Consider the following 10,638-nt stretch of genomic DNA (forward strand, 5'->3'; position numbering starts at 1 on the left):
GCGGGAGGATCATTTGAGCCCAGAGGTCAAGGCTGTGGTGATCTGAGATCACGCCACTGTACTCCAGCCTGGGCGACAGAGTGAGATCTTGTCTAAAAAAAAAAAAAAAAGGTGGAAGGCACCCAGGTCCCTGATGACACTGCTGAGCCTTCAAATTAATCAGCCCTGGAGCTCTTCAAATGTGAGGTATATTTTTCCTTATGGTTTAAGCTATTTGACTTGGATTCTTTTTTTTTACTTACAGCTAAATGCACAGCCATAGAGAATACTCCAGGAGCCTAGATGGCAGAAAGCTCCAAAGAGAAAACAAGTTGGCATCTGAGGCTGCAGGGAATTGGTGTCATATGGAGATAAAAAAAAAGGTACTTTAAATTCAAGGGGCTAGGTGCAGTGGCTCACAACTGTAATCCCAGCACTTTGGGAGGCCGAAGTGGATGGATTATCTGAGGTCAGAAGTTCAAGACCAGCCTGGCCAATGTGGTGAAACCCTGTCTCTACTAAAAATACAAAAATTAGCTGCGCATGGTGGTGCACGCCTGTAATCCCAGCTACTCGGGAGGCTGAGGCAGGAGAATGGCTTGCACCTGGGAGGTGGAGGTTGCAGTGAGCTGAGATCTCGCACCTGGACTCCATCCTGGGCAACCAAGCGAGACTCTGTCTCAAAAAAAAAAGGAAAATTCAAGGAACCTTTGGAAAGACTAGTAGCCCTGGGCCATAGAGCAAAAACTAGATTGCAAAAGGTTACTTATCCTTTTTGTATTTCTTAATTTTTAATTTAATTTTGCTTCTTCTCTGTATCATTCCAATTGTAGTATATGTGCTGCCAAGTCATCACTGCTTATCCTTATACACAGTTGGCACAAATGGATATTTGAGAAATCATAAAATTGAGACGTGTGGAAGATAAAGAAGTGGTTAGTGAGTATATATTTCACTTTTTTTTGGAAGGGGCAGAGTCTCACTCTGTTGCCCAAGCTGGAGTGCAGTAGAGCCTCAACCTGTCAGACTCAAGGGATCCTCCCAGCTCAGCCTCCTTAGAAGGTGGAACTACAGGTGTATGCTGCCATGCTTGGCTAATGAAAAAAATTTTTGATGCAGATATTGCAAAATATTGTTTATAATCATCAGTATTTTTAAAATACAGAAATTGCTGAGTGTGATGGCTCACCTAGAACTTTGGGAGGCCGAGGTGAGAGGATCACTTGATCCCAGGAGTCTGAGACCAGCGTGGGTAACATACAGACCCCCCCAACTACAAAAAAATAAAACTAAAAAAGTTAGCCAGGGATGGTGGCACACATCTATAGTTCCAGCACTTTGGGAGGCTAAGGCAGGAGGATCTCTTGAGTCCAGGAGTTTGAAGTTACAATAAGCTATGATTGTGCCATTGCACTCCAGCCTAGGTAACTGAGTGAGACTCTGTCTCTAAAAAAACAAATTTTAAATACAGAAGTTATTAGGTCCACTTCTAGATCTTGTATTAAATGCATTAATAAAGGACACAAAATAAAATGTATAACTATGTCAAAAATTTTTCATGCAACTTAAAAATATTGTAACATATCATATGTAATTGGTTCCAGTGGTAATTCTATGTGTATTATTTTATGCATTCAAAAAACATTGGTTGGATGTGGTGGCTCACACCTATAAACCCAGCACTTTGGGAGGCCAAGGCAGGTGAATCACCTGAGGTCAGAAGTTTGAGACCAACCTGGCCAATGTGGCAAAACCCCATCTCTGTTAAAAATACAAAAAAATTAGCCAGGCATGGTGGTGGGCACCTGTAATCCCAGCTACTCAGGAGGCTGAGGCAGGAGAATCACTTGAACCTGGGAGGTGGAGGTTGCAGTGAGCCTAGATCGTACCACTACACTCCAGCCTGGGTGACAGAGCAAGACTCCATCTCAAAAAAAAAAAAAAAGCTAACTGTTAAAGGAATCCACAGTTTAAAAAGGTTAAGAACCCTGCTCCAAGAGAAAGGAGAGAAAGGGAGACTTGTAGTGTCTGGGGAACCCGGCATGTTAGAAGAGCGGAGAGGCTAACATGTTAAAATACTGAAGGGACAGAAAGGGGTTTTGAGAGCCAAGGTCCCTGAGGAGGCTGAACTGTGGAGATGCAGGGCTCAGGTGGAGGGATTAGCTACAGGAAGGAAACCTTTCCCACAATAAAAGGGAGCAAAGGATGAGAGTGGATAAAAATACATGTTTCAGTGGGGTGGGAGTGGGGGCAGGAAGTTGAGGGGGCTTCTGCCTGATGGCGTCTATTTTCACCCACAAGTAGGAGTGAAGTGATCTGTTGAGAGTGACAATGAGAAGGGAGGAGGATAAAGGTAGGAATCAGAAGAGAGGGCTGACGAGGACAGCCCGGAAGGACTCCCAGCCCAGGAGTGGAGAGGGGTGGGGCAGCCGGAGACCACCAGGTTGTTATGGCAACTGTCTGCTTGGGTGTGCACTGTCTCCATCAGTGCTCAGCTGCCAAGTGTGGGATCAGAGGACAGAAAGTCAGCTGCAGCCAGGGCTGGGGTTCTCCCAGGAGAATGAGGAGAAGATCAGGGGAATGGAGGGGGGCTATCAGCATATCCAGGCTACAGGAAGAAGAATGTGAAGCTAGAATGGGGCTGGTAGCTAAGGAGGGCAAATCAACACAGGGAAGAAGAAAGAATTGAGACCAAGAGAATGAGAAAGTGGAGATGCAGGAAGTGATGATGGACCACGAATGAGCCAGTGAAGTGTTTTTTGCTTTTTCTTGTTTTTTTTTTTTTTTTGAGACAGAGTCTTGCTCTGTTACCCAGGCTGGAGTGCAGTGGCATGATCTCGGCTCACTGCAACCTCTGCTTTCTGGGTTCAAGCCATTCTCCTGCCTCAGCCTCTAGAGTAGCTGGTACTACAGGTGCACACCATCACACCTGGCTAAATTTTGTATTTTTAGTAGAGACAAGGTTTCACCACATTGGCCAGGCTGGTCTCTAACTCCTGACCTCAAGTGATCCACCTGCCTCCGCCTTCCCAAGTGCTGGGATTACGGGCGTGAGCCACTGCACCCAGCCAGAGCCAGTGAAGTTTAAGGTTAAGGAATAGTTCATGGATGGCAAGTGCTGGGCTCTGGCCATTGTGAGGGTGACTGAGGTAAAGGAGAGATAAAAGGTGTTGGAGTGAGGAGGTCGGGGAACGGCCAGTCCAGCCAGGACCATCCAGATGGACATATTAGGTTGATGCAAAAGTAATTGTGCCTTTTGCCATTAAAGGTAATGGCAGCCAGGTGCAGCAGCTCACTCTTGTAATACCAGAACTTTGGGAGTCTGAGGTGGGCAGATCACCTGAAGTCAGGGGTTCAAGACCAGCCTGTCCAACATGGCGAAACCCATCTCTACTAAAAATACAAAAATTAGCCAGGTGTGGTGGCGGGCACCTGTAATTCCAGCTACAGCTACTCAGGAGACTTAGGCAGGAGAATCACCTGAACCCAGGAGGCAGAGGTTGCGGTGAGCCGAGATCGTGCCATTGCACTCCAGCCTGGGTAACAAGAGCGAAACTCTGTCTCAAAAAAAAATAATAATAATAATAATAATAAAATAAAGGTAATGCCAAAAACCACAACTACTTTTACACCAACCTAATAAAAGTCACCTGGGATGAGAGTGAGGCCCAATGTGAAGAGGAAGCTCTTCTGGGACTATGGAGGAATGATTTGGAAGTAAGTAGATCACTGGAACAATAGTAGATAGAGGCCAGGTGCAGTGGCTCATGCCTGTAATCCCAGCACTTTGGGAGGCCGAGGCAGGAGGATCACTTCAGGTCAGGAGTTCGAGACCAGCCTGGCCAACATACTGAAACCCCATTTCTACTAAAAATACAAAAATCAGTCAGACGTGATGGCGTGAGCCTGTAATCCCAGCTACTCGGGAGGCTGAGGCAGGAGAATTGCTTGAACCTGGGAGGTGGAGGTCGCAGTTAGCTGAGATCGCGCCGTTGCACTTCAGCTTGGCAACAGAGCAAGACTCCGTCTCAAAAAAAAAAAAAAAAAAAAGAAAGAAAGTTAAAAACAACAACAGAAACATAACCTTTATAAAAGAACCTACAGCCTGGCAACATAGTGAGATCCCCGTCTCTTAAAAAAAAAACTTAAAAATTGGATGAGCATGGTGTTGTGTGACTGTACTTCTTGCTACTCCAAAGGCTGAGGTAGGAGGATTGCTTGATCCTAGGAGTTTGAGGCTGCACGAACTATGATCACACCACTGCACTCCAGTCTGGGTGACAGACAAAAAAAAAAGTACAGTGGTTTCCAACCCAAGAGGATGGTTTCCTCCCATACCTCACCCCAACCAGGAGGTATTTGGAAACCAACAAAGGCCTTCTGGTTTTATCACAATGCTATGGAGGGATGATATTGGCTTTTGGTATCTAGAGATCAGAGATGCTAAATACTCTGCAATGTTCAGGATAGCCACACACACTGATGAATTGCCCTACGCAAAATCCCAGTCATGCATCTCATACATACTATGGATAAGCAGACTGAGGCTCATAGAGCTGAGGTATGTGCCTACTCTGGGGAGCTTCTATAGCACTGAAATTATGTTAAGATTTTTTTTAAGAGATAGGGTCACTGCAGTGAGATGAGATCATACTACCGCACTCCAGCCTGGGCAACAGAGCGAGACCTTGTGTTGGGCATTGTGGCTCACACCTCTAATCCCAGCACTTCGGGAGGTCTAAGTGGGAGGATCACTTGAGGCCAGGAGGTCGAGACTGCAGTCTTCGCACCACTGCACACCAACCTGGGTGACAAAGCAAGACTCTTTCAAAGAAAGAGAGAAAGAGAGAGGAGGTCTTGCTCTGTTGCCCAGGCTGGTCTCCAATTCCTGGGTTCACACAATCTTCCTGCCTCAGTCTTCCAAGTAGTAGGGACTATAAACATGTGCTACCATGTGCGGCTTAAGATTTTGTATTGGCCGGGAGTGGCTCACGCCTGTAATCCCAGCATTTTGGGAGTCTGAGATGGGCGGATCATGAGGTAAGGAGATCGAGACCATCCTGACCGACACGGTGAAACCCCATCTCTACTAAAAATACAAAAATTAGTTGGGCCATGGTGGTGCATGCCTATAATCCCAGCTACTTGGGAGGCTGAAGCAAGAGAATTGCTTGAACCCAGGAGGCAGAGGCTGCAATGAGCCGAGATAGTGCCACTGCACTCCAGCCTGGGTGATAGAGAGAGACTTTGTCTCAAAAAAAAAAAAAAGATATTGTGTCTATATCTGAGGTCCCTGTGGCAGACAATTTTGAGCAGCAAGTCTCACCCTTTCTCCTTAGTTACCTCCCAGTGATTGGTCTGTGTTTGCCATAGTTCAGGCCAATGATGTAAGCAGAAGCCATGGGCAGGGCTCCTGGGTAAACATTCTTAAAAGGGCAAGCAAAACTGGATGCTCCTTCCCTATTTGCTCTGCTACCTTCTTCCTTCCTTCCCTGCTTCCTTCCCTCCCTCCCTCCCTTCCTTCCTCTCTTTCTTTCTTTCCCTCCCTCCCTCCTTCCTTCTTTCTCTTCCTCCTTCTTTCCCTCCTCCTCCCTCCCTTTGTCCTTTCTTCCTCTCTTTCTCTCTCTTTCTTTCCCTCTCTCCCTCCCTCCTTATTTTCTTTTTTTTCTTGTCGCCCAGGCTGGAGTACAATGGCGCAATCTCAGCTCACTGCGACCTCTGCCTCCTAGGTTCAAGCAATTCTGCTGCCTCAGCCTCCCGAGTAGCTGGGATTACAGGCATGTACCACCATGCCTGGCTAATTTTTTTCTTTTTTTTTTTTTTAGTAGAGATGGGGTTTCTCCATGTTGATCAGGCTGGTCTTAAACTCCCAACCTCAGGTGCTCCACCTGCTTTAGTCCCCCAAAGTGCTGGGATTACAGGTGTGAGCCACGAACCCCAGACTCTTTTTTTTTTTTTTTTTTACGCAGGGTCTCACTCTGTCACCCAGGCTGGAGTGCAGTGGCATGATCTTGGCTCTTTCCAGCCTCAACTTCCCAGGCTCAGGTGATCCTCCCACCTCAGCCTCCCAAGTAGCTGGGGCTACAGGTGCATGCCACCACTACCAGCTAACTTTTGTGTTTTTTGTAAAGACAGGATTTCACCATGTTGCCCAGGCTGATCTGGAACTCCTGGGCTCAAGTGATTCTCCCGCCTCAGCCTCCCAAAGTGCTGGGATTCCAGGTGTGAGCCACCACACCCAGCTTCTGCTCCCTTCTTTCTGCTCAGAACTTGGTTCCACAGCCATCCTGTGCCTATGAGCACAAAAGCCACAAGTTAGTGATGGTGGAGCAGAAAGAAAGAAAGACCACGTGTTCTTGCTGACTTTTTAAGAAGCGCCCCAGACCTGGACTGCCCGCCTCTGGATTTAACAAATGAGAAAAACAAACTACTATTTGTTTAAGCTACTGTTAATTGGTTGTTCTGTTGAATGCATTTCTACCTGATAGAGTCATAGGGCCAGTTAGTAACCCAGGTTTTGGCTCTCACAGTCTAATATGCTTTCCTTGAGAGCAGCGGATCTCAAAGTGTGCATCCCAAACAGGCAACATCAGTATCACAGAGGAACTGGTTAGAAATGCAGAATATCATACCCTACCCCAGACCTTCTAAGTCAAAACCCTGGAGGTGGGCCCAATGATCTGGTTTAACAAGCCCTCCCAGAGATTCTCATGCACCTAAAGTGTGAGAACCACCATCTATAGCCATGCTCTTCACTGTGATTCTGGACAACCTGGGAGCTTGTTTAAAATATACCATCTCGGCAGGGTGCAGTGGCTCACACCTGTAATCCCAGCACTTTGGGAGGCTGAGGTGGGTGGATTGCTTGAGCCCAGGAGTTTGAGACCAGCCTGAGCAATGCGGGAAGACCCCCATCTCTATCAAAAAAAAAAAAAAAAAATCAGCCAGGTGTGTTGGTGCACGCCTGCAGTCCCAGCTACTCATAAGCTGAGGTGGAAGGACCCCTTGAACTTAGGAGGCTGAGGCTGCAGTGAGCCATGATCGTGCCACTGCACTGTAGCCTGGATGACAGAGCCAGACCCTGTCTCAAAAAAAGGAAAAGCAGGGCCAGGTGCGGTGGCTCAAGCCTGTAATCCCAGCACTTTGGGAGGCCAAGGCTGATCGCTTGAGCCCAGGAGTTCCAGACCAGCCTTGGGCAACATGGCGAAACCCATCTCTTCAAAAAATGCAAAAATTAGCTGGGCATAGTGGCACACACTTGTGGTCCCAGCCACCAGAGAGGCTGAGGTGGGAGGATCACTTGAACCCGGGAGGCAGAGTTTGCAGGGAGCCAAGATCAAGCTACTGCACCATAGCCTGGGTGACAGAGAGAGATCCTGTCTCTATTTTTTTAAAAAAGGAAAATAAAAACATACCATCTCACGTCCCACTATATGCTGACCTACTGAATCTAAATCTGTATTTTTAGAAGATTCTTGAGTTACTTGTTACTTATACACATATTCAAGTTTAAGAAGCACTGCTCTACAATATGCTTAATTGAGTCTTTTTATTTCTTTTCTTTCTTTTTTTTTTTTTTTTTTTTGAGACAGAGTCTCACTCTGTCACCCAGGCTGGAGTGGCTGGACTACAGTGGCGTGATCTTGGGCTCACTGCAACTTCCACCTCCTGGGTTCAAGCAATTCTCCCGCCTCCGCCTCCTGAGTAGCTGGGATTACAGGCGCCCACCACCATGCCTGGCTAATTTTTGTAGTTTTTAGTAGAGACGGGGTTTCACTGTGTTGGTCAGGCTGGTCTTGAACTCCTGACCTTGTGATCTGCCTGCCTCAGCCTCCCAAAGTCCTGGGATTACAAGCATAAGCCACCCCACCTGGCAGAGTCTTTTTATTTCTTTTATTGAAGAGCACTGTAAAGACACAGAACTGATCAGATTGAAGTTACACATTCAGGAGTCTGCTGTGCACTTCATATAACAAAATCTAAACATACTAAAATTAAAAAGATATAATCTGCAATTGAATTTTCTTTTTTTTTTCTTTGTCTAGTTCCTTTGTTGGGGACAGGGCACCCAGAAGAGGCCTTCTGCTCCCCAAACCCAGGGCCAAAAGGGGTTGGCACACTCCCTCCCAGCCTAGTCCTTGAGTTACTGTCCATGGACAACTCCTTTGCCCGGCATCCTCAGGCTATGTCAGGTAGAGGTGTCCATCTCAGGGACCTTGGTGGATACTTCTGTGGGCACTGCCAGTCACCAGGCGGGCACATAGGATCCCATACCCTCTGCCCTCTCCGCCTCATCCTGTAGGGCTTGACACTCAACTGCTTCAGCCTTTTCTTGTGGTCTTTGGCTCAGAAGTGGGTCTTCAAGCTGGCAGAATGGATGAAGTACCTGGCGCAGGCCAGACAGCAGTGCAGGACACCCCCTGGCAGGTCTGGGTCTGGCCCGGTGTCCGGGTTGGGCTGGGGCTGATTGCAGTGAGTCTCATCCGGGTCTGGCCACCGCCACTTCGCCTTCATCTGGCGGGCTAGAGAGCGCACTCGGTGCTCGCCTATCCGGCGGGAGCGACCCATGGCCAGAAACGGCCCAGCCAAGGGGCCAGGAGCAGGGCAGAGAGCACACGTGTGGGCGCTTCCAGGCCGCTCAGCGACGTCAGCCCCACAATTAAATTTTCAAACTTTTGACTATGGACATTTAAAAACATATTTTAAAAGTAGCAAGAGTAATTGTACCTTACATACTTCACAATTGCTTTTTTTAAATTTAAATTTAAATTTTATTTTATTTTTTTAAATTTATTTTTGAGATAGAGTCTCTTTTTTTTTTTTTTTCATGCTTTGAAAATGAGCTAGAGTCTCACTCTGTCACCCAGGCTGGAGTGCAGTGCCGAGATCTCGGCTCACTGCAATCTCTGCCTCCTGGGTTCAAGCAATTCTCTTGCCGCAGCCTCCCAAATAGCTGGGATTACAGGTGCATGACAAGCACGCGCCACCATGCCCAGCTAATTTCTGTATTTTTAGTAGAGTTGGGGTTTCACCATGTTGACCAGAATGGTCTCAAACTCCTGACCTTGTGATCCAGCTGCCTTAGCCTCCCAAAGTGCTGGGATTACAGGAGGGAGCCACCGTGCCCAGCTATTTTTTTTTTTTTTTTTTTTTTTTTGAGATAGAGTCTCACTCTGTTGCCCAAACTGGAATGCAGTGACATGATCTCACTCCCTGCAACCTCCACCTCCCGGGTTCAAGTGATTCTTCTGCCTCAGCCTCCCAAGTAGTTGGGATTACAGGTGTGCATCATCACTCCCAGCTAATTTTTGTATTTTAGTAGAGACAGGAGTTTCACCGTGTTAGCCAGACTGGTCTTGAACTCCTAACCTCAGGTGATCCACCTGCCTCGGCCTCCCAAAGTGCTGGGATTACAGGTGTGAGCCACTGGGCCTGGCCCACAATTGCTTTTAAATGAAAAATTTATTCCAAGCATAAGTTTGAGGCCGGGCAAGGTGGCTTACACCTGTAATTGCAGCACTTTGGGAGGCCAAGGTGGGAGGATTACTTGAGACCAGGAATTCAAGACCAGCCTGGCCAACATGGTGAAACTCCATCTCAACTAAAAATACAAAAATTAGCTGGATATAGTGGTGCACACCTGTAATCCTAGCTACTCAGGAGACTGAGGCATGAGAACTGTGTGATCCTTGGAGGCAGAGGTTGCAGTGGGCCAAGTATGCAGCATTGCACTCCAGCCTGGACATCAGAGTGAGACAAGAAAGAAAGAGAGAGAGAGAGAGAGAGAGAGAGAGAGAGAAGGAAGGGGAGGGGAGGGGAGGGGAGGAGAGGAGAGGGGAGGAAAGGAGAGGGGAGGAAAGGAGAGGGGAGGAGAGGGGAGGAGTGGGGAGGGGGAGGGAAGGGGAGGGGAGGGGAAGGGGAGAGGAGAGGGGAGGAGAGGAGAGGGGAGGAGAGGGGAGTGGGAGGGGAGGGGAGTGGGAGGGGAGGGGAGGGGAGGGAAGGGAAAAGGAGAGTGCCAGCCTGTGCACTCCAGCCTGGGCAACATAGCAAGACCCCATCTAACTTTTTTCAAGTATTTAACTTCAAAAAATAGGGGTATAGAAGAATAGGGGTGTTTCTGTCATTTTTATTACCTTTTGTACAGCATGGAGGTTCTGTGTCTTTCTTATTGCTACAGTATATTATGATGTTGATTTATTAGAGGTACAGTGACAACGTGGTAGAACTAAGCAGGACACAAAGCTCATTTCTTTTTTTTGAAATGGAGTCTTGCTCTGTCAGCAGGCTGGAGTGCAGTGGCACGATCTCAGCTCACCGCAACCTCCGCCTCCTGTGTTCAAGCAATTCTCTTACCTCAGCCTCCCGAATAGGTGGTATTACAGGCCTGCGTCACCACACCCAGCTAATTTTTGTATTTTTAGTAGAGACAGGGGTTTCTCCATATTTTGACTTCGTGATCCGCCTGCCTTGGCCTCCCAAGGTGCTGGGATTACAGGCATGAGCCACGACCACGCGGCGGCCAGAGCTCATTTCTTAGGTAGGCCTTCCCAGTCTTTCCCGCAGAGGGTTCACATAGGAAATGAAGACGTTGTCCAACACCCCAAGAAAAGGGGAGGGAAGAAGCAGCTTGCTGCAGGATGGGCTGCCTGCAGGCTCCAG

The 10,638-nt window shown here is 47.8% G+C and overlaps 1 pseudogene; it reads right to left on the reverse strand.

Annotated features, from left to right (window-relative positions):
* Positions 1-8,167: 8,167 nt before the first annotated feature.
* Positions 8,168-8,547, reverse strand: LOC105711258 (zinc finger protein 593-like; annotated as a pseudogene).
* Positions 8,548-10,638: the final 2,091 nt, after the last annotated feature.

This window comes from Aotus nancymaae, unplaced genomic scaffold (assembly GCF_030222135.1).
Source record: "Aotus nancymaae isolate 86718 unplaced genomic scaffold, 86718_ANA_hifiasm-v0.15.2.pri h1tg000089l, whole genome shotgun sequence".
In the NCBI taxonomy this organism is placed as follows: Eukaryota; Metazoa; Chordata; class Mammalia; order Primates; family Aotidae; genus Aotus; species Aotus nancymaae.